Source organism: Seriola dumerili, unplaced genomic scaffold, assembly GCF_002260705.1.
Source record: "Seriola dumerili isolate Sdu_G_001 unplaced genomic scaffold, Sdu_1.0 BDQW01001299.1, whole genome shotgun sequence".
Lineage (NCBI taxonomy): Eukaryota > Metazoa > Chordata > Actinopteri > Carangiformes > Carangidae > Seriola > Seriola dumerili.
The window spans coordinates 1,865,540-1,884,733 of NW_019175554.1; the positions used below are offsets into that span (position 1 = coordinate 1,865,540).

At 39.6% G+C, this 19,194-nt stretch overlaps 1 protein-coding gene across 1 annotated transcript in view; it reads right to left on the reverse strand.

The window, feature by feature from the left end:
- LOC111238331 (ephrin type-A receptor 6-like) overlaps positions 1-451 on the reverse strand; it is a 43,520-nt gene extending 43,069 nt beyond the window's left edge. The window contains exon 1 of the mRNA XM_022767782.1: positions 387-451. The gene's annotated coding sequence lies outside the window, so the exon portion shown is untranslated. The remainder of the gene's footprint in view (positions 1-386) is intronic.
- Between the last annotated feature and the right edge of the window lie 18,743 nt (positions 452-19,194).

A 19,194-nucleotide genomic window follows, 5' to 3' on the forward strand; every position in this document is an offset into this window, starting at 1 on the left:
AATTAGTGCACACTGGGTGACACATAGGTCTGACTTCTGTCAGGAAGGTCGACGAATAAAATATGTCACCTTTTGCTTGTATGATTTTTAATGAGACCCAAGGTCCTGTCTCCTGTCTGTATCTGACATAAACACAAGACAAACCTTGACTAATCTGGCTCAAGGGTTCAGTTTTTGGGAAGAAAGGGTGGTAGGTCAAATTTATGACAGTCTGGATTTTTAGGTCTAACCTATGCAGTATGTTATATGCCAATAAATCATCAAAATTTTTTATTTCATTTTCTATAGCTCATTTATTTGATTCAGTTAGATTCGGTTAGATTCAGTGTAGGCAAGTTTTTTTTACCAGTAAATATAGTATTTTAAGCAGTATCAGTGTCACTCACCCCATTGACGGGATAGGTCTTCCAGTCCAGTTCTCCCAGCACTGTTGTAGTGTCCAACAGAACCACTAGAGAGAGAGAGAGAGAGGGAGGTGGTGAGAAAGAAAAGTAAAATGGAGGAGAAAAGTTGAGAAAAGCGAAAGAGCGACAGTATAAGCACAAAGAGTGACAGGAGAGAGCAGAAAGGGGAAGAGTGAGAGTACAAGAGAGGTTGGACAGTGAATTTAAAAAGAAGAGAAATGGAGGTGACAAAATAGGAAGAGAGCAGACAATAGTTATCAAACTGTCAATGAGGAGCTGACAGAGCTGTAAAGCCCTTATCAGATTCAACCACCTATGAAATAACAGCTCTTAGGAAAGTCCAGAACAACACAGATCCGCCCTCCATCTAAGCTGAAGTCTGGAAGATTAGTACTCTCCTTCTCAGAGGTCAGGAGTTTTCTGCTACTTCACATCAAAGATAAGCCAAAGATAAATAAAGGGGAAAGATGGAAGGACTATGGAAACTTTAAATATTTAACTAAACCAAATATGACTTGATTAAAACTAATTTAAGAAAAATACGGTCAGTATGCCAACAATTATGAATGATGACAACCTTTCATTAACAATATCACATTGTTTGGAGTTAACTGAAGTTCCCAATTGCGTCTATTGATACTGCATTATTTTGTCACAGCCCAGTATCCCAAGGAATTATGCGCATGTTGGATGATTCTGCACCAGTTTAGGTCCAGTTCCAATTACCAGTGTCAATACAGGAAGAAGTGTGCCCTATGTGTAGCAAGGTAATAAGTAACAGTGTGGAAGTTGGGCATTTTCAGTGAAAGTAATCCAGAGTATTGGAGAATCCTCCAATATTGATATTCTTGTTTGGCAATAGTGTCGGACAGCATCAGTGAGATATTGTAAAGAGGTTTTGTAGAGTGTTATGTAGAACAATGTATGGATTAGTGAACATGTGATGCATGATGATATTGGCCTCATTGCTCTGCAAATGAAAAATCGCAGTGGGGAGATTCTTCCTTGAAAGTAAACAAGTAAACACATGTTGAAGTGCACCCACCCAATGTGACCCACATCATTCCGGTCGTTTGAAAACCTGAACACTCTCATGTGTGACATGCAGGTAAACAGACTGACCGATCAAGACAGATGGATGAATGGATCTCTCACACTCACGCTCAGTTCAACCATATTTGCATTCTGGGTTAAGTGTGTGTTCACATCTGTCTGCTTTACGTCAGAGCCAGACACTAGTAGCCCAACAGTAGCTGACCTGTCACACTTGGCTCATTTTATTCTGTGTAGTGTGCATTAATGGAAAATAATCGACAGAGCCAGCTATAAACATGACGCACAAAAAAACAGGGATATTTTATTTCATTTCTGCAAACCTGTAACCATTTGACATTTGCCGGAAATTTGACGGTTTGATCAGGAGCAATAATCAGTTCAATCAGATCTATGGACGCGACATCATTCTGTGTGTGTGCAAATTTATGCCGCGCACCAACACACTAGAGAGAGGGATCTCTACTGAATGTGAAGGAAAAAGACAAAACCCACCATCATCACAGAGGTTCACTTTAATTCATAAAACTGTGACCACATACAAAAACATTTGTAGTCAGTGCTGTCAGGTGGAAGTGTTTAGTCTGCTGTGCTTCTCAGCCAAATCCCGCAATATTTAAGACTCTAATAGTAAGTTTGACATGGTGATCATTTAAATAGACAAACATGTTCGATGGTGTTTTTCGGTTGAGCATGTTAACCTTGTTTCTTTGTGCGCATCCATGGCCGCATTGCGTACATACAGGTATAACAATCTTGAGCTGTCTGCACTCTGGTCACGGCTCAGGCATGAAGAGAGCCATTATCTGGCCCTTGCTAAGCCCCCTGAGCCAATTTGATATGATGAATGTGCAATTTCCTTTGTCTCCACACAGCCAGTTAATTACAATCTCTATCAATAAAGTGTGTCCCACTTCAGTGGTCGACATTATAGAGCAAAGAGTCACATCGTCAGACGACCTGTCACTTCAGTGTACGGCAGACTTTGCCAAATCTGGACTAATTTAATGGGGTTGCAACTGTTTTAAGAACATGTTAGATAACCAGAGAAGATACACTTTGGTGAGACTAAATGAACCTCTTCAGTATTTACAGAGACTTTATTTTGTCCTTGATCCCCAGCTGGTAATTAAAGACTGAATTATAATAAGATAGCCTTGCCACTGTTCAAAAGGACTACATAGAGGGAGGGAGGGAGGGAGAGAGACTGTGAGACAGACCAAGAGAGACAGAGAGATATTGATTTTTGACAAAATTAGAAAAACAATCTTTCTTAACCATGAGCAATGTTCCATACCATGTTTGACAGCAGCACATTTTTTCCACCAACTCCCTCCACTGGTTGTCTCTTTGTCTCTTACACGCAAACACAAACACACCCAAACATACATACACAGTAATGTAGTCATAAAATAATTAAATTCCTGCAACTATCTTTGGAGCCAGGAAATAATAGATGACCCAAGACCACAGTGCTGAATTTGATACACAGATTTTCTCACTCAAAGCACACATGCGCGCGCACACACACACACACACACACACACACACACACACACACTACAAACCAACCAGCACTTATCAGGAGGCTAAATCACATTACTCTTGTCTGGGTATTGTGTATGGAAACATAATAATCTACAACTGTCCTTTCTGAATTTTCCTGACCACAGGAAAATTGACACATTTTAGAAAATAAGGTGCGCACAAGTAATCTATATCGTAAATTGCCACAGTCTCTTTTGTGATATGTCACTGATACAATTATGATACACCAATATTGCAGGATGAGGTGTTCAGTATATGCCTGAACAAGTCTTTAACACTGAATCCTCAAGCTGAACTGAGTGTACTGAATCTTTAGTGTTACTGACTGAATCAGTAGCTTTTAGCATTGAGGCTTCCATAACAAACTATGTAATCACCACAACAACTCTTTGAACCATACTGCAGACTGTGAACATAACTTTTGCTTATAGTGTAAATATTTTGCAGAGTTTGAGTACCACTTCTTGTCTGGCAAACTCACCATGACAACAAGACACTAGGAAGTTAAGAAATCGCTCTAGTGTGTAACTCCCCAACTTGTCACTTTTGGCATCAGTCTACTGTTTGTGTAGAGATTAAACAAGAGGAGCCACGCTTCCAATTTTTATGCTAAGCTAAGCTAACCATCTCCTGGCCCTAGCTTCATATTTTCTGTACAGACATGAGCATGGTATCAATCTTCGAAATGAACTCTCAGCAAGTATTTACACAGATATTATGATGTAATAATATTGTGTATTGCAGAACTGACCTCTATGCCATATCTTTACATAGAAAATAGTTGTTTGCTGCTATACTATTGTTTATAATCTCCTTTACAGATCATCTAACCTTTGATTCTCACTGCAACAATCCTCTTGTTGAGTCAACCAATTGCATGGCATGGATTTTCCAAGAAAAAAACACAACCAATATAACCTTCTGTTCAGTCAAACATCACATAGACGTTTCATTGACAACAACACTGAAAACAACAAAGAGTCTTTACCAAGCCATAGTTTGCAGAAAATTGCTCTGTGTACTGGGTGACACCTCACTGAAACCTGGGCTTGAGCTGAATGGAAAAGCCAGACATGAAGTCAGAATACTCAATTATATAAGTATTTGGCTGAGGATATTCAAGTAGACAAGCACTTGGCTGAGATCTCCCAGAGAGACGGGCATTTCTTTAAGGGCCCTTGGGTTTTTTTTTTTTTGGTTGTTTTGATTTTTTTTTTTTTTTTTTTGCAGTTTCCAGGATGTGGTTTCAGAAAGCCACTGGGAGAGGAAGAATCGTTATTTTCTATATGAGATGATAATAAAAGTCGACAGCAACATCTAATTCACCTGATCATGACACAGATGATGCGGTGTCCATGTATTAAAAGAGGAAGACAGTGCAGCATCTGCATAAATGCTACTGCTGTGTTGGCATGAAATGGTCACAGAAATGTTGGGCTTTTTAAAAGGCACACTAGATAAATAAATGCTTGAGTATTTGATTGATTAGTTGATTAACATTTACATTTACCAATTATAGTTTCAGTAACTGATTTGTGTGTGAGCAATCTATTAAGAAAAAATACCAAATATTGGCTGGTGTTGCAGATGTGAGCATTTGCATGTTTGTAAACTGAATAGAGACTTTACATACCATGAGACAAACAGGCATCCACTTCAGAGGTTACTATGAGAAACTTAAACTTTCATGATTTTAAGTTCAATAATTTTTACTTTGTGAACATACAGCTCCCAAGAAATAAAACAAGTGATTCTTTATTTCAATGTATTCCACAGGGATCAGTTGGTCAGGATGCTGCCTTTTTACCTGGGACGTGCAGCTTTAACCTCAGCCTTTAGCAAGCTATCATGTATGCAGCCATCAGGTGCATATTTGAGACCTGTTTCAGTTTCTAAAAGATACTTCAGACTGGTTTGTAGTGTTAGACCAGTCTTTATTTGGCTCATAGATCAATCTAATGCAAGTCAGACTGTTTCACAAAAATAAACACTGACTAATTTTAAGCCAAAAAAATAACCTTGCCCCCAGGCTAACTCAGGTCTAAGACCTATGTAACAATGGTGACAATCAGTGATTCCTCCTCTGCTGTCTTATCCATACTGTCCAAAAGTGTCGCTAAGAAAAATAAACAGCGACAGCACTACTTTATTCTGAAGGTCAAGTTTTAGCGTCTGTTGACGTGTAATTTGCCGTTAGCTTGCACATAGGCTGTATCGTTAAATCGTTAGCAGCTAGCTAACGGCTCAACCATTGGTACACCGAATGTTGAGCCGTTACAAAGTAAAACTTTTCTTTCGACTGCTGTCATTCAAACAATCACTAGAGACATTGTCGGCCTAACTTAACTTACCTGTGTTCTTTTGGCTGTCATTGGCCTCTGTCTGTCCCTCTCGGGCTGCTGCTGGGGGGCTGTTGCTGGGGGGCTGCTGTCAGCGCCACTCCGCTCTCTAATACACCGTTTATCCCCCAAGACAGAGGTGACTGCCCACCGTATATCCCGAGTACAATTTCTGTAGTGTCTTTCCTTTTCCTCCTAGGTTTTCCTGTGGTCCGCCTCCTCTTTTAAGAGTTCTTCTTTTAAACATTTCTTTCCTTGTGTCTTGAACCGTAATTTTATATCTTTTTTGAACATCTTTGATGCTTCCGTCAAGGTGGGATTGACACTGTTTACTGTCGATGCAATTTTTTCCAAATGATATTTTCACTTTTATTTTTTCACTCTTCGCTTAACTTCCCAAGTAAAACATCCTTGTAAATGTTGAATTCTTCCTGTAAACAAACATTTTCAGCTGGGGTGAACGGAGCTGAGCGGTTGGATGCGGTGACTCGGTCGGCCATTTTTTTGTATTTTGAAAAAACTCTAAATTTACCCATAATTCATTGTACCATAGTCAGACTTAAGATAGTCAAGACCTAAACTGCTTTGTGCAACCGTGTGCAACGGATAAATTTAGACCTCTATCTGAATTCTGACTATGTGTTATATTTAAGCCATAGTCAAAGTCTGGCTTTGTGAAACCAGCCCGTTGGGCTAACTGAATTAGCTATAGAGTCAGCCAATAAAATCTACCAGAGACTGCAAAATTGTCGGTTGCAAACTAGAATAGAACCCATTGTTTTCAAATATTGTAAACTGCATGTGAGGGTGACTTTGGAAAAAAAAACTTGGAAAATTAGATTGGAGCGATACCATTTAAAAGGGGCGGGAGTTTAGAGAACAGTTGATTTAAAGACATCACAAAAACCAGATAACTAAATGAGAATTTACTGTTGTTTTACATTATTTATGTTACAATTTCCTTTATATTGACCCTAAACAGCAAAATAACCAATAAAGAAGCTGTTATAGAAAGACTACATCTCATCTCTCTCACTTTCCCTTAGTCTGGGAGGACATACACAAGTGATTCACATTCATTACAAAACTCACTCAGACAAATTGCACCTGGCTAACGTATATTAGCATGTTCTCACTATATTTTAAACTCCTCTCTGTGTCGTTTTTTTTAAGTTTCCCCTGTGTGCATCCACTCCTCTTCAAGCCTGTCACCACCACAGGCAGACAGACATCCTGTGGGGAAAACTGAGCACACAAACACACACACAGATACACACACACACACACACACCACACACGCACGCACACACACATGCAAGACACACAGGAAAATGAAGTGAAGGAGACTTTGACATTTGGATAGTGAAAGGGCTCCTGTCGTCTATGAGAATGTGTATCCTAAACATTAAACATTCAGGAAGGAAAATTAAACTGGCCTGTGCAAATGTGTGAAGCGGATGATGTCAAGAGCAGGTTACATTTTGGTGACCATTTACCCATGTGATTTATGAGGGGAGATAATATTATCATGTCCATAAATATGCAACTGCACACAATGCCCATGCGACTGGAAATGGATTTTGAAAAGTGAGAAATTATTCTGATACATACGTGTCAACCACTGGGCCAACATAATAAAATTCACGTTTCTTACTTAAATATAACACAAGTATCTGTGAGGAAATCCTCTTAGGACTGTATGGGCCAAACTCTCTTATATTTCCATCCTTAAATGTATGAACTCATCATAGAAGACAGAGGCAAAAATAGGCAACTCAAAAGCATCAGGCCACGTTGAGGTGCACTCAGATTTTGGAGGTGAAGAATAATGTCAGAATTTCCTCCATAATTTGCCTGATGGAGCTTCGGTCTGTAGGTTTAACAGTGCACAGCATCTAAATGTGAATTGTACCATCTCAGTCATCCTTTTTCCCCATCTTTTTTACATGGTTGTCAAATGAACAGAGGTGGAACGCGGAAGTCCCCTGACCAAGTCTGGAGTATGACAGCCCCCATTAAGAGTGTTCATGGACAACCTGACTATCACTACAACATCTTGCAGCAGGTGGATACTCCAAGGCCCAGAGAAGCTCATCACTTGTGCAAGAATGAGCTTTACACCAACAGAATCAAAATCTCTAGTTCTGAAAATGGGAAAAGTGGTGGACAAGTTCCAGTTCTCACTGTCCAGAGCCACCATCCCATTGATTACAGAGCAGCCAGTCAAGAGCCTCAGAAAGATCTTTAACTGCAACCTCAAAGATGCTGCTTTTCCCGGTCTGGCTCACCAAGGTGGACAAAACAGGCCAGCTGGGGAGGTTCAAGGCCTGGATTTACCAGCATTCCATACTACCCCAGATCCTGTGGCCTCTGCTGGTGTATGCAGTGCCCATAATGAGAGTTCAGTCCCTGGAAAGGAAGATCATTTGCTAATTTGTGAAGATAGGACTACCTTGCAGCTCCAAATCAGTGACCTCATGGAAGAATTCATGGTGTCACGGAGACAGGAAGCTGTTTAGTCAAGAGAATCCAGGGATCCAAAACTGCCATCTGCCAGGATCCAGGTTTGGAAACAGCACAGACAAATCTCTGGAGGTCGCTGAGTCACGGTTGAGACAGAAAGCATTGGTGGGGTCTATGGCAACAGGACAAGCAAGCCTGGACTGGATAGGAAAATGCACTGCAATGAAAGATCCCTAGTTCGCCATTTGGCAAGCAGACTTCCATCACATCATGTTCTTAGTCCAAGCTGTCTCTGATGTCCTGCGAAGTCCAGCAAACTTTCACATCTGGGACAAAACTGGGACACATTCCTGCCCTTGTTCTTCTGGGAGAGGATCTTTAGAACATCTCCTTAGCAGCTGCCCAAAGACCCTTGGACATGGGCACTATCACTGGTGCCATGACCATTTGCTTAAGGCAGTCACTGAGAGTGCAGCCACAGCCATCAGCATCAGCAAGACCAGCCAAAGAACATCATGTTCTTTAGAACTGGAACCTAGCAGCAGCTGTATTCCTAGCCTGGATTATTATGTCAGAGGCCACCAAACAACTGATCATGCTGGTATTCACAGTACTCTGGGAAGAGTGTATGGACAAGGCCAATGAGAGGAAGTGCACTAAGTACCAGGAACTCATGAAGAAGCACAGAAGGCAAGGTCGGCAAACTCGCTGTGTGCCTCTGGAGCTGGGCTGTTTAGGATTAGCAGGGCATTCACTCTGTAAAGTGTTAATGCTACTGGGCATCAAAGAGGAAGACCATCAGAGATGCTACTGAAGCTATGTAGAAAGCCACTGCTTTGGATCAAGAGGGCTGATCCATGGGCGACTGCGGCTGGATCACAAGCTGGGGTCTAGAGCTGAACAATATGCACTTGACCATATTGCAATTTTGATAAAATTTCGATTAATTGTTCAGCCCTGCTGGGGTGTACCCCCTACTGAGGTCGCTGGCTGGGTGTCTGATGTTGAAAGACATGAAACAGCCAATGACCCCAGGCTACATCACTGATGACACATCCCAGCGCAACTGCAGGATGTATCGTTCATCTATGTATCTCGAGAAAGAATACATTGAAAAAGTACTTAAAACATGACTGCCAAGGATGTGTGTTTAATATTATACATTATCAATGATAAGGAGTGCAGAACTGTGAGCTTCTGCTAAACAGCACACTGATAATTTTGAGGCTGTGAATGTATCTTTAAATTTCTATTATTTGCAAGAGCCAAATTAATCTATTTTGAGACAGAGTCAGTGTAAAAAGTGACCAAAACATCATTATCACTGCATGATTACTCTTTCAGAGCTGTGTTTTTTAAGCTACACTGTATCAGTGATTAGGGCAACAGATAAATCTGCTGAAACCAAGACTGATACTGATATCGGTTCAGCCAACAAATTGAAGTGTTTACATGCATTATGAGGATTTAAGTGTATGTTCAAATGTGTTTTTTGTTGATGTTGTTTGACAAATTCCAGATAGATCCACTGTCATCTCATGCTAAAACCAAGAAAATGACATATCATGGTTCAACCAACTAACTGACAAGGAAATAGCAAAACAATTGAGGTAAAACATATTACTCACTCAGTTGCAATTCTGTTATTTAAACAATTAGTGGCCTTATACACAAAATATAAAAATATTTATTAAGATTATACTGTACTCATCGCGGTAAGATAAATGAAGACATTATATTCCTTGTTTAAAGTCTTTAAAATATAAATTGATTCGTTTTTATGATTGCACAATGTAAATGAGACTGTACTGCAAACCTTAAGTTGTGTTTTGCGTGTGAGCGTGCGTAATGGGTAATGGGCGTGTGTGTGATGGGGAGAGCAGAGAACCAGTTTTGTTGGAAAATATTTTAAAATGGTGAAATGTTTGTACACCCACCTTTGTTCTAAGTATGTAGTGAGATACAGTGACGCCCTTTATACTCACCTTGGTTTGTGGTTCCCGGGTCCGACAGGACACTTTTAAGCAAGAACAGAAACACACAGTATTTCCCACCGGAGCACATCGTTGAGTCAGACACAAGTGCGCTCTGGACTGAAACGTTGCAGACTCCAAAATAGATTCCCAAGATGAAAAGGTAAAGAGGTTTCATGCAAGAGGTTACTCTGAAATCTTCCCAGTGTCCAGACTCAGAAGGTCACTGTCAGATCCACAGGAGTTGTATATGTCTTTTTTTTTATTTTATTCAGCCAAGCATCCCGAATCCCTCCATGTGGAAACGGGGAGACAGACGACATAAACGACCAGCCATTGCGCACTAAAGCCCGGCGACTCGAGCTGTATCAAGTTAAAAAATAAATAAATCGTGGAGTAGTTGTCTGTGAACCTCAAAACACGACGCCGACAGACGCAGACTATCCCAAAAGTGTCCAAAAGCGAACTTCCCGGATGTGCATTTGCGCTTAAATCAGTCTTTTTGTCGTTTAACGTTTTAATCCCAAAACGGGAGAGAAAAGGGAGAATCCCGGACTTCCCATCTCACTTTCAACCAGAGCATCCCTCACTGTCTCCGTATCTCTGTAACACTCTCTCGCTCTCCCTCTCTCTCTCTCTCTCTCTCTCTCTCTCTCTCTCTCTCTCTCTCACAGGATAGGAGGGATGCTCTGGCGCAGACAGAGGTTCAGGAGCCAACTCCATGTGTGCAAATCTAACTTGGTCTTTGTGACATTTCACCTCATTTTTCACTTTACATCACGTAAGACGCTCGGTTCAATCGTCGGAATGTGTGGGCTTCTTGTTATTGATTCCAGGGGTTGGGGGGGTAGATGGAAATATGAAGCTATTATTAGACTACTGTATCACTTTTGTGCTATGATGTAGGTTATACCTGCATTGGATTATGTTGTAGGAATAGTAATGTGTCTGGGGCAGTTCCTATTTATGGTGGCTGGGGAGGAAGGCGAGCAGACAAATAGTATAACTTGATATAGGGCATGGTGGGTTGAAGGTGCACACACACACACACACACACACACACACACGCACGCACGCACGCACACACACTCACACACACACATACACACACGCACACACACACTCACACACACACACACACACACACACACATTTATGAATTTACATCTTATGAGTCACTTCACTGCATTGTTAGCAATACTCAGAAGCCCATTCATGTAGCTACTGTAATTGAATGATAATCTTGCTTGTCATAATAGATTGGTGCAACACAATCAATTCATTTATGTTATCCCCTTTTTGAAGACTTTATTGCTGTTTATTACAGGCAGTGTTCTCCAAGAAAAATCATGTGTTTGTCCAAATAAGAACTCAGTACAAACAGAAAATTCAAATACACATACGCAAATAACATAACATCGAAAAAAAAAAAAAAAAAAATGACACAGTAACAGGATTACCATTTTAATCATTTAATGTACTTGTGTGTTCATTTTCATGTTTCATATTTATGTCACATGTGTGTCATATTTATGTGGTTGATATGTCTCAGCTCATTGTAACTGAGCTTTGTTTAAAGCACATCGGGATACAATGGGCTTCATCCTTCAAACACTGATACCTGTCCTGACTAATGGCCTGTGAGCTTTAATCTGTAACACAATATCGGAGATGACTGTTAATGGGAGTCCACTGGGAACCACAGTCAGGGAGATGATATAATGACCCTTCCAGAGTCAGAGCTCAGCTGCTGGAAGATGAAGGTGCTGCTTGGACTGATGGGTTAAGTCACTCACTGTCTGTTAAAAAGGTGACAGCTGAAGTAATTTCTGGCTGCAGTCACAATGGTATTGCAGCATTTAGCCAGGGTTAACAGTTCAATAATGTTAGCATATGGTTGAGGTTACAAGAAATCTGTTCCAAATACCCAGCAAAATAAAATATCTACAGTTTGCCTTGTGCAGACACAATGAGTCCCACAATGACTACAAAACTTCTTTTCTTTGTTCTTTGTTGATCTTTGTTGTCTTCTTGGGCTGCAACAGTTTTAAAGTTAATGTCATAGTGAAACATTTCCTAGAAGCCAAACTAACATATCTTGCAGGTTGCTAATCAAGGCTGCAGCATGGGCAAAACAGTAAACTGCCTGGGGCCTTGCTCATTCCTCTTTCATTGCTGTCTTGGTTGTGTTTCTGAGGCTGCATTCACTTTTAATGCAGAATGTGGACATATCAGTCATTTTTGAGTAGAAGGGAAATGTTCATTTTCGAAATTTACTTTTCTTTCACCTCCTTGAGTCTAGTATTTTCAAAAGAAATGGTTATGGTACATGATGTAAAATATCTGTAAAACATTTTTAGACAAATGAAGACATTGAATGGGGTAGTGTTGTGTTTGTTTATGCAATTTAAGATTTTAAAAAATCTAATAAGGGAGCCCCTGAAAGATAAAAGCTGGTCCCTTCCAATGAAGACAGCAGGGCCTATCTTTTCTCTGAATGCATCTCAGTGGGCTTCCTGAATAATACAGCATTTCAGCACCATGGACAGTGACACCAGACTGCAGAGAGGGTTTGCCTCTGTGTTAACTTACTTTGTTGAAAAAAAAGGTTTGTTCAGATATTCACTTAAATCCAAGCATTTGTGTGTCATCTGCAAAGCACAGACAGTATTAGCCAAAACAAAACTGTAAACCATTTTTCCTTATTTTCATATTTTTTTTTCCAGGGTCTCTTTCCTTTCTTCCATTACAATTTCCATCCACTGCTAGAATTGACAGGTTAAAATAGAAGGAGATTAATAGAGGGAACAGTTTGGATTGTATCCTTACAGCATCATTGTGTTTAAACTCTATGGTACAAGACCATATAATAACTGAAAATAACTATACTTGCCTAATTCATTGTGTTTGCAAACCTTGATGGACTGTAGTCACTATAGGCTTAGTCCCTTTGTTTTATTTACTTTTGTTTTCAGTTTGATCTTTCTCTCTGTTGTATCCTCACTTTCTACCTGCTGTTTCAAACACTTCAGGCATGTGGCTTTTCAATCTAATGCTCAATTTTATGCCATTTGCTTCTTGCAGAGTGAAAGGAGCATAACTGCTTTTCATATTTTCATGATTCTATTTTTTCTATATGAGCAGTGGTACTGAAGGATGGCACAACTGTATTTGTTTGTCCGTCTGTCCAAGAAACACTTTTGTTCAGAGCATGACATCTCACCAAAGTTGGCCCGTTTCCTGACACTTGGATTGGGTATTCGTAAGTTTCTGAAAGATAAGCTCTAATTTGTTTGGTGCTATAGCTCAACTTTTCTTGGCCAAATCAATAAATATAAATCAATGACATGTAAGTCTTGGCTGTGATTGTATGCGTTAATGGTTAGCACTGGATAAAGCATTATTAGAAGTGCAAATCATCTTTGATTCTTGCTGAGGGGCCATGAATGGAGTAGGTTAAGAGGGATCGTAAACAGCAGCTGCATTTTGAGTGGACTATCCACCAGTTATTATAATGAATGCTATTATTATATATTCTGCTAAACCTTGAAAACTGTGCAAATATTTTTCACTTCCCAGGGCTTTGACCTTGACTGTCTTTCAACCAAGGTCTATATATTATACAATTGTATATATATATAACACATGAATAATTGAAACTAAATTCAAAAACCAATTTTTTCACTTTATAGTGAAAATTATTTTGCTTTCATTGTATTGTTTGTGTTTGGTCTCCATGAATAGTTTTCTTTTAAATGAGTGAGAAAGTAAAATTGAATCACATAACATTTTTTATTGCTCATGCTTACAGAAAACATCTCAAAAAATAGATCTTACAGGAAAAGACCAGGCAACAATAAACTGAAGAAAAGCTGTATGCTTAAATACAGTATTTTTTTTATTAATATTATCATTAAACAGTTAATTTGTGAATGCAAATATATATCTGAAATCTTTAATGTTTAGTGTCTAATTTCAAATCTGCATTATTTATGAGCTAAACTGTACAAATTGAAATCTTTACGCCACAATTGTTGATTCCTGTAACTGCTATATTTAAGGACATGCCTTTGACACAAAAAACTCAATTGGAATAAAGACACAAATAACTCACCTGACACACAACAGATGTATGGAGTGAATAGGTTCATGCTCTGTTCACAAGCAGCAATACCTCAGCACTGCGCGATCGATTATTCCATTTTTCCAGTGGCTAACAATCACTTTAAATCCACCCACCAGAGCACCTTCAGTTCTTGTGCATCTTTCAGTTGAAAACCAACACATCTTGTTGCTCCAGATACTAAAACACAGATGCTGCTTCCCCTGTGTAATGAGGACTTGAGGCTGATTTTCCATTTCCACATTTCATTTACAAAGACTACATAAGATATTGAGAACACTGTTATTATTACCTTTTCACTTTAGATGGAAATAATCACATTTTCCAGATACTGGACGCAATTGTGAGAAAAGTGACTGTTAACAGACAGTTTCACTGTGATTGATCAATTCTGCATATATGTGAAATGTCTTTATCTTTAGTATGGAGCATCAGAAAAATGAGACTCAAGGCCAAGGTATGCTTGAAAGAAACTAATTCTGGAGGCAAAACTGTTCCAAATGTCCACCCTCAAAGGTAGTGCGAAAACCCTGCTGTCACATTGTAGAGAAGGGCAAGATGCAATAATTGTTCAAATGGAGATAACTGCAAATTTACTTTTATTGGGATAATTGGTTGTGTTGCACTTGGTTGTATGTGTGAAAATTGACAAAGGGTTTCGCATGAAGAATGAAAAATAAAAGCTTTAGGCAGAAGTCCTGCTAACTTTCTCATCTATTCACATCTGGCCAATCACTGCTAAGCAGGTGTGAATGTTGGATTGCCAGTTTGTAAATAGCTTTAAGTAAATGTGAGGTTTCTCTCCAGACATGTTTTAAACAGTGCAAAAAATACTCTGCAATTATTAATATTTTGTTTAACATGATTTTCCCAAATTAAAAATGAAAAAGAAATGGTGCCCCACCCACCACCGTTGCTTGCACTAGCGTGACAGGTGAAAGAGCAGAACCTAGCTGGGGAAACCGCAGCCACAGCCACATGTTTGAGCCTCAGACTCAGGAGTTTTTGAGGAGCTTGTTGTGTACCAAAATCGACGACTGGAAGACATATTAGCACGGTAAGCGAACTTATATTGTGTGTTAGCTTGTAACTCGCCATAGTTGACACAGTGTCAGTTGTTGTGCTAATGCAAACTCTCACTCTCTCTACTGGCAAGATTTTGGTGACTGGTGAAAGAGCAGTGCATATCAAAATGATAAGTGTTAAATGAAACATCAGAGAGACTCAGCCACATGTTTAAGCTTCAGTCAGACCCAGACTCAGATGAGGAGTAGGTTGTGACCAAAATCGGCGACTAGTAGACATATCAGAATGGTTAGCGTAGTTAGCATCTTTTATTTGTTTATGTTGTTTGTTAGCATGTAACTGGCAGTGTTAGTGTGCTAATGCAAACTCTTGCTCTGTACAGACAAGGTTTTGGGTTTATTTTGCCCGCCCCCCATCCTCGAAAGTCGACGGGATAGGTTCCTTAAGTATGACATATGAATCCCTGGCTGTCTGAATCCGTTTTTATGAGACTGACATTGGTTCACTGCAGTTCCAAGGTGGAAATGCGCAGCCATGGGGTTGACTGCTTAATCTGCTCATGATATGTCTTGCATTACATAAAAAACTCCATATGGACATGTTAACATGGTTAAAAACTTGATTTTCATCAGAGGGGGTCTTTAAATGAACAAAAAACAGCAAGAATCAGAAAAGAGAAAAAAAATGTAGTAGTGTAGTAATGATCCTTTAATGTCACAAAGTGAGCAGAGTGGAGTAGCTCTAGCAGTGAGAAGTCTTTCAAGATGCCAGGACAAAACGACCTGTGAAAGAATAAACCCTCATTAAGTCCTGGATAGGGATTATCACTCTTCAACTGCAGACTGACTGGGACCATAAAGAGCTTGAGAGCATCATTTCCTCCAATCCATTTACTCTTACACATCTCCTCTGCTGTAGGACACCACACATTGTGCTGCCTGATTATTCCTGATTTTGTCTGCCTGTCAGTCTACATCTTTATTTGTCCTCCACATTTAGAGTAGCCATCCTTCCTCTCCCTCTCTGCTGCTTTGCCTTCTTTATATCCTGTCACACTCTTCAACCTCTCACCTCTCTCATTTTCTCCCTCTCTTCCCTTAGCCTTCAGCCTTGTTGTTCATTCCCTCTGCCTCCCTGAACACCTCCTTTGCTTTTTATTCTTTCCCTTTCACTTCCTTTCCACAAACAAGCTGTTCCTTCCCTTCAGATCTTCTGCTGTAGCACAGAGCCACTTACCCACGCACTTCTTTCCCTACGTCCGTCTTACTCTGTTATGTGTGACCTCACTCTTTCCTCTCTCTTTTTTAAAAAAAAATCCTCTCACTCTCATGCTCTCATTCTCTTCCCTCCTCCCATCTCTCCCTCTCTCTGAATATTTCATGATTTGGTGGCACAGTGCTGAGGTGAGGAGCCTTCCTCTGTCTAGAGCTTGCACAGCACAAATATTTACTCCCCGAGCTGAGCGCACTTCAGTGTTAGGAGAAACTAGCAGTGTGTGTATGTGTGTGTTTGTCTTATATGTAACAGTGATTACATCTGGCATGGGCCCCAGAGGGGAAAGGAGGTCTCATCCTACATTGATGTTACTGCTCCATTACACACTCTCTGAAGCCTTCTAGGATAGATAGATAGATAGATAGATAGATAGATAGATAGATAGATAGATAGATAGATAGATAGATAAAGAAGAGGAAAGGAGGAGAAGAGAAGGAAAAGGAGGCGAAATAGAGGTGAACAGCAGAAAATGTGGGAGAGAGGACGGGCAATCTCATGGTGCCTGTGCATTGACAAATGTCTGTTCTGTTTTGGCTGGGGAGAATGGAGCTCAATTGCAGGTCTGGAGGAACATCAAAACACAATTAAGGGCTGACATGGAACTGGTCATGCAGAAGAGTGAGGACAAGGGAAGAAGAAGCGAAGCTATAAGGAAGAGGAGAGCTCGGTAAAGGGAGAAGGACAAGAAAGTGAGATATTTGGGAAGAAGACACAATTGTATTTTATTAGCAATGATTAGAGGAAAAGTGGGAAGGAAAGTGATAGGAAAGGAACAGTACAGTTTCATACAGAAAGTGCGTATGTGTGTGCGTAAAGGGCAGGAAAGAGGCTCATCACATGAATAACCATTTATTGTGTACAGGAATTATAATGCATTTAGAGAAGCTATAATTTAATTTTCAACTAAGTGATTCTGAAATTTTCTGTGCATGAACTGGTTCAAAGTCAGTGTGCAGACACCACCGTCAATTCCAATTTCAGATTATGAGGAGTGGCTCCAAGTCCAAATGAAGTCAATTAGCTATGTGAGTTCTCTATAGACCAGATTACAGTCCATGCTCCTAAAGGCAGTAGATGTATGGATGGCAATGTGACAGTTGCTTGGTTGCTTGGTCCACCACTTGGTCTGTACTGGAATATCTTGATGGCTATTGGATGGATTGCCTTGCAATCTTGTAAAGACATTCATGATCCCCAGAGGAAGCCTTCTGACTTTTTATCTAGCGACACCAACAGGTCAAAAGTTGGTTTTGTCCAATGGACTTGAACTCATGTAATGTGGTTGGTATTGCTTCCTAATTTTCTTTAACTCCAGCCAACTTTATTTTATTGGGACAAAATAGGTCTTCATTTCGAATCACAACAGAATCCAAGAGTTATAATTTTCCATTAGCATTCACTCATTTGAGAATTATAATTGATATGCTTGAAAAAGCTGGATTTGAACTGTCAAGTGGCCGTATGGTAAACCTGAGAATGTTATCTACCTAAAGTCACAACAGCTTCAAGGCTGTGAAGTCATCAGCAAGAATCCTAACTTTAACATTACAGTCGAGTGGACTAAGCCTACCTTGACTGTAACCACAACTTCATTGCTATTAAATGGAACAGAGAGCACTGAGTGCAGCTCAGAGCTGAAAGAAAATGGGCCATATGAAAATTAAGTCATGTCTATGTTAAGTTTAATATCCATTCTAGGCTTGTTCTGCCCTTTCGCAAGCGTGTAGTGATTGATAAGCTTTAGTTTCCCTCAGGGAGAAGTTTCACTTTAGTCAAACGCAAAAAGGTCACAATTAACATTTTGCTAATGTTTTTGTGATCTCCAGGAAGAATAGCTACAACCGTGAAAATAAATAGATACACATAATAAAACAAAAACAATGCAGATATCATACATTATAACCCTTTCAAAGACATGCAAAACAGGAGAGTCCTCACGAGGTCATTGGTCACCATCATCATCATCACGTTCAAAAAAGGAACATCACAAAGTTTGAACAGAAGAGCATAAATAAGGTTAGTTATGCCTCGAGTCTGACCTTATATCAAATCAAACTGTTTACCAGACAAGCTTAGGAGTCAGTATTGCCTTTGTTGGGTTAGATAGTAGCCATTATTGTTCATGTGATCATAATCTTCATTTTTTAACTACATCTTGATTATTTGCTTATTTGATTATTGTTGATAACTCAAATAAATTAGAGTTTATCTTTATCTCATTTTGCAAGTTCAGCTAATTCAGGAAGGTTTTTATTGTATGCACTTAGAAAGAACAATTTAATGTCACTTACCATTTTTAAGTTGGAACAACTTCACAGAATTAAGTAATTACAACAAAATTTTAAATAAACTTATCAAGAAAATATAGAGTAACAGGAAGAGTTATACCTGTACTTTCTTACCTTTTCCAAGTCAAGTAAGATCAACTTGTCAGATTTTACAGTGTATAACACAAAATCCTTCATACGCATCACAGGACGTTTTAGGTATTCAACGCAACATCTCTGGTGCAAAGAGAAGGTGACATATCAAACATCTAGAGGACACCACATAAACTGCGATCCTCCCTCTCCCGCTGCCTACTGAGCTGATTTCCTTTGTTCTAAAGCTCAGAAAGGCTTTCAGTCAATGCGTGACCACATTTGAACACCTGTGAACACCTGTTGTTCTAAGATCGATCGCAGTGGCAGGAGGAGAAGCCCAGATTTGCGGTTTAGGAATTGGATTGAAGCTGTGTCTAAGAGGCCCAGTGGGACGTTGAATCCTTTGAGTGATTAACTGATGTGAAAGGCTTCATGCCCTTCAAAAGTATTTTAGAACACCAGGATTGCACATATTATTCTTTGAAAGAACCATAGACATTTATATATTAATTCATAATAAAATAATGTGATTACAAAACTGCATTTCAAACAGATTGAAGTAGTGATCTGTGTTAAAATTATTAGATTAAAGACAGTTTTCTGATGGCTCAGCTGCCTGCATGGTCC